Source organism: Notamacropus eugenii, chromosome 5 (genome assembly GCF_028372415.1).
Source record: "Notamacropus eugenii isolate mMacEug1 chromosome 5, mMacEug1.pri_v2, whole genome shotgun sequence".
Taxonomy (NCBI): Eukaryota; Metazoa; Chordata; class Mammalia; order Diprotodontia; family Macropodidae; genus Notamacropus; species Notamacropus eugenii.
Genome location: NC_092876.1, coordinates 160008478 through 160014477, shown reverse-complemented (window position 1 = coordinate 160014477; position 6000 = coordinate 160008478).

Here is a 6000-nt window from a genome sequence, read left to right as displayed (position 1 = left end):
ATCGTTCCCAAATTCCAGAACTATCAAGTGAAGGAGAAAATACTACAGGCAGCCAGAAAGAAACCATTCAAATATTGAGGAGCTGCAGACAGGATCACAGAGGACCTTACAGCTTCTACATTAAAAGATCAAAGGAATTGAAATCCAATATTCTATAAGGCAAAGGAGTTGGGACTACAACCAAGGATCAACTACCCAGCAAAGTTCAGCATAAGATTTCGGGCAAGGAGATGGTCATTCAACAAAGTGAGGGATTTCCAGACCTTCCTGACAAAAATGCCAGAACTTAATAGAAAATTTCATCTTCAAACACAGGTCTCAAGAGAAGCATAGAAAGGTAAATGGAGTGGAGGGGGGAAACTTTTTACTCAATTTGGTCAAACTGTTTTCTTCCCTATAAGGGAAGATGACACCCATTAATCTTGAGAATTGTACACCTATTATGAAATATAGAAGGGGTATATTATATATTACATAGAGTAAATGATGTCATGTTAAAAATATGATTTAAGTATGTGACGGGATTGTAACAGGAGGTATAAAAAGAAGGAAGCAGAAAATGGTAAATTACATCAAAGGAAGAAGTACAAAATTATAGTAGAGGGAAAGAGTGGAGGGAGATGAGCATTGTTTGAGAGGTACTCTCATCTGATTTGGTTCAAGGAGGGAGCAATAAACTTAAGTATATAATTCTAACTAGCTTTATAGGCAGTAGGAGGGGAAGGTGGAAGAAAGGGGAGGGGAGGCTAAAATGGAGGAAAGAAGCAGTAAGGGTAAAGGGGAGTAAAAGTGAGGGGGGCTAAAAGAAGGAAGGGAAGGCTGCAGGAGGTGGTGGAGAAAAGTGAAAACTAAAGTGAAAGGGAGATGGGAGAGCTAAAAGCACAAATGGTGGAAAAGAGGATGGAGGGAAATACACAGGCCACCCCAGGATTTTCCTGCTCATTCATACTGCTGTGGTAGAACTTGCTGTACTGTGGGCTCTCCCTCCTGTAGAACAAATCCTATCTGTCGACCTTTCAGTCTCTCCTGGTCTGTGAATCTGCCACCGTCTGTCTCCTATTGGATTCTGCACCTCCAAAATTTAGTCAGATTCTCTTTTTAGAGGTATCTGAAAGAGTTTATCTAATAGTTTAGGTTAGTAGTTGCTCTCACTTCACCATCTTGGTTCCGCCTCTGACACCTAGTTCTTTAAACCTCATTTCAAATGGTGTTATTTTTAGTTTCTTCCTTATCTGGGTTACTTTTTTGAATTCTCACCGTATTATGAATATTTTTAATAAAAAGAGATACAAGAAATGAATAATTATTCCAGATATGTATTGACAAGGGTTAAGTACATTGGGAGAATCACCTTCCTATTTCTGAATATGATTTCTTCACTCAACATCTGATTTTGTTAGATTATTTTGACTGCCTTATTTTGTTGTTAATTACTGGTAAGTGATTCAGATTTAAAAAAAAATAAAGTCCTACCTATGTTTTAAAATCTCTTTAAGGCATTCCAATTTAACCTTTTTCTTTGAAATATAAGGAATTAAAATAGGTGAGATGATAGAGTATTTATTCAGCTATAATTTGGCCTCAGAGTAGTGATGCAGTACTTCAGTATTTCATTGACATTATTCGTCTTTTTAGTTATGAAGTCAATGGGGAACAATTTTACCTACATTTAGCATTGATTTTATACTGATGTGAGGTTAATTTCCAGTGCTGTCACCATTTTCCTCACCATTCACATCTAATGAATTTCCAACTTCCATTGTTTCTACCTCAGCAATACTATTAATATGTGGCTCCTCTCCACTTATCACAAAAACAGTATTTTGTTGTTTAGTTGTTTCAATTGCATCTGGATTTACATGACCCTACTTGGAGTTTTCTTGGCAAAAATATTGGAGTGGTTTGTCCTGTCCTTTTCCAGTTCATTTTACAAATGAGGAACTGAGAAAAATGGAATTAAGAGAATTGTCCAGAGATATACGCAGCCAATAAATGTTTAAGGCCATGTTTTAATTCAGGAAGAGGAGCCTTACTGATTCCTGACCTCTAACTACTCTATCCACTGTGCCACCTAGTTGCCCTACATTACCAGTATAATTCAGTTCTTGTTTCATAAGTATTGTCACTCAAAAGATGTGTGTTGCTCGTGGTTACACTGCAAGTTATGCATGGTAATACAGTGGGAGAGACTGTATTTAAACTAAAGTCTTCTGAATCATCCTCACTCTTCCATACTCCCTCTCTTCTTTAATCTGATCTTCAGAAAGAAGCCATGTTCAACCAGAAACTTTTGATTTTTCTTCATTGCCTTTTGGACAAAGTGTAAACTCTCTATGATGACATTTAAAGCCTTACATAGCCTCACTTTAATACTGTGTTTCAAGATTATTTCAGTTTAATCCTAACACATGCTAAATTATAGTTAGATTATAATATCAAATCTACCTTTGTCTTTTCAAATTCTCAAATTCCTTTGTTGATTTACATAGACTGCACAACAGAACTGTAGTGAACTACATTCATATAATGCCCAGTATGAAATCATCTGCTTTTTGAACACGGTTTAGGAAGGACTTTACACCATGAATCCTTTCCCAACCTCTGCTCTTCACAACTTCTAATTGAAGCAAATCCTTTATCTCAAATATCTTATACCATTTTCTTTTTTATTACTTTACTTTTAGTTTTCAACTTTTACTTTCTTAAGTTTTCAATTTTCCCCTTCCCTCCCACCTCCCTCCCCAATATGGCATGCAATCTGATATGGTCATACATATGCATTCGTATTAAACATATTTTCACATTAGTCATGTTGCCAAGACAAATTATAACAAATAGGAGAGGACATGAGAATGAAAAACAAAACCAAACAGAAAAGAAAATAGTTGGCTTTGCTCTGCATTCTGACTCTATAGTTCTTTTTCTTTGGATGTGGATGGCATTTATTATCATGAGTCTTGTGAAACTGGTTTAGGTCCTTGAATTGCTGAGAAGGGCTGTCTATCAAAATCAGTTATCTCACACTGGCTGTTTCTGTGAACAATGTTCTCTTGGTTCTGCTCATGTCACTCAGTATCAGTTCATATAAGTCTTTCCAGGGTTTTCTGAAATCTTCCTGTTCATCATTTCCTATAGCACAATAGTATTAAATCACATTAGTATTCCACGACTTAGTCAGCCATCCTCAATTAATGGGTATCCCCTCAATTTCCAGTTCCTGGCCACCAAAAAACATGCTACTTTAAATATTTTTGTACATGTGGGTTCTTTTCCCAGTTTTATGATCTCTTTAGGGTATAGCTCTAGAAGCAGTATTGCTGGGTCAAAGGGTATGCACATTTTTATATACTTTTGGACATAGTTCCAAACTCCTCTCCAAAATGGTTGAATGAACTCACAGCTCCATCAACAATGAGTTGGTGCTCCAACTTTATCCCATCTCCAAATTTATCATTTTCCTGCTTTGTCATGTTAGCCAATCTGATACATGTGATGTGGTACCTCAGAAATGTTTTGGTTTGCATCTCTTTACTCAATAGTGTTTTAGAGCATTTTTTCATATGACTATAGATAACACTAATTCCTTCCTCTGAAGACTGTCTGTTCATATCCTTTGACCATTTACCAATTGGGAAATTACACGTATACTTGTAAATTTGACTCATTTCTCTATATATTTTAGAAATGAGGTCTTTGTCAGAGACACTAGTTGTAAACATTCTTTCCCATTTTCCTGCTTCCCTCCTAACCTTGGATGCATTGGATTTGTTTGTGTAAAAACTTTTCAATTTTATGTCATTAAAATTATCCATATTTCATTTAATAATGTTCTCTGCCTCTTGTTTGATCATAAATTCCTCCATTCTGCATAAATCTGACAAATAAACTATTCCTTGTGTCCCTAATTTGTTCATGGTGTCAACCTTTGTACCTAAATTTTATACCCATTTGGAGTTTATTTTGGTATCTGGGATGAGATGTTGGTCTATGCCCTGTTTCTGCCATCCTATTTTCCAGCTGTCCCAGTAGTTATTCGTGAAATAATGACGTATTATTCCAGAAGTTGGGGTCTTTGGGTTTATCAAGCAGTAGATTATTACAGTGATTGACTACTGTTTCTTGTGTACCTAACCTATTCCTCTGACCCACCCTTCTATTTCTTAACCAGTACCAAGTACTCTTGATGATTGTTGCTTTATGATACCATTTAAGATCTGGGATGGCTAGGCCACCTTCCCTGGCATTTCTTTTCATTAATTCTCTTGTTATTCTGGGCTGTTTTTTTCATCTAGATAAATTTTTATAATATTTTTCCCAGCTCTAAAATATTTTTGGTAGTTTGATTGGTATGGCACTGGAAAAGTAAATTAATTTGGGTGGAATTATCATTTTTAATATATTAGCTTGGCTTACTATGAGCAACTCATATTTTCCTGTTATTTGGATCTGACTATATTTTTATGTTTTTTACCTGTGTTCATATAATCACTGGGTTTGGTTTGGCAAGTAGACTCCCAAATATTTTATGGTGTTTACAGTAATTTTAAGTGAAATTCCTCCATATATCTCTTGTTGTTGGGCGTTGTTAGTAATATGTCCAAATGCTGATGATTTATGTGGGTTTATTTTATTTCCTGCAACTTTGCTGTAGTTGCTTATTATTTTAAGTAGGTTTTACTTGATTCTCTGGGATTCTATAAGTATATCACTTATATCATCTTCAAAGAATGATAATTTAGGGTTTTTTTGCCTTTTCTAATTCCTTCAATTTCTTTTTTTTTTTAATTGCTAAAGCTAATCTTTCAAGTACATTATTAAATAAGTGCAGTGATAATGGACAACCTTGCTTTGCCCCTGATCTTGCTGGAAATGTATGTAGCTTATCCCCATTATGTGTAATGATTGCTAAGGGTGTAGGTAGGATGCTACTTATTACAAGGAAGGCTCTATTTATTCCTATGCTCTCTAGCATTTTTAATAGGAGTGGGTGTTGTATTTTATCAAAAGCTTTGTCTACAGCTAATTTGATTATCACATCTTTTCTTTTAGGTTTGTTGTTGATATGATCAATTATATTGATAGTTTTCCTAATATTAAACCAACCCTGCTTTACTGGTATAAATCCTACTTGATCAAAATGTATTATTTTAGTGATATTATAGCATTTTCCTTTGCATGCCCATTAGATGCTATTTAGTCCAAATAATAAGTTCATTGAAATGGACAAATGTATTAGAATTTTCACTATTCACAGATAACATTTTGTAAAATATAGTAATTGTCTTCAGTCCAATGGAAATATGCAAAGAGAATTTGAAGAATATGACCATTTTACAGGGGATACATTATTCACACTAATCAGAAACTACCTACATGTATACTTTTTTCTATACTTGCCTTTTTTCCCAGTGTTAATTTGTAATATACTGTAATGATGAATTACTTTTTAATTTTACTTTTTCAATTGCTTGAGAAATAATATGAGATTAATATTGTTTTTTTTTAATCAGAAAAAAGTCTCCTACACCTTATTTAACCTTCACAAAGGAAAACAGATCCTTGTTAAAAATATGCATGGACAAACAAAACTATATGCATCTATCTATCTATCTGTTTAGATATGTGCGTTCATCCTTTGTTGCCAAAGAAGACCTTGCCATCAGAGAAATGATGACATGACTTGCACTTGACTTTGTTTTGAATGAGTGAGAGCTGTGCAGGTCACTAGCCTCACTTCTCCTCCAGAACCATCTGAATCCAGTGACCAGATATTCATCAGGATGCCTGGAAATGACCCAGGATGACCCAATTGGGGTTAAGTGACTTACCCAAGGTCACAGAGCTACTCAGTATCAAGTGTCTGAGGAGAGATTTGAACTTAGGTCCTCCTGACTCCTGCACCAGTGCTCTATTCACTATACCACCTAGCTGCCCCTATATGTATAGATGGATAAATAGATAGATAAATAGATAGACAGGTAGATAGATAGACAGATAGAC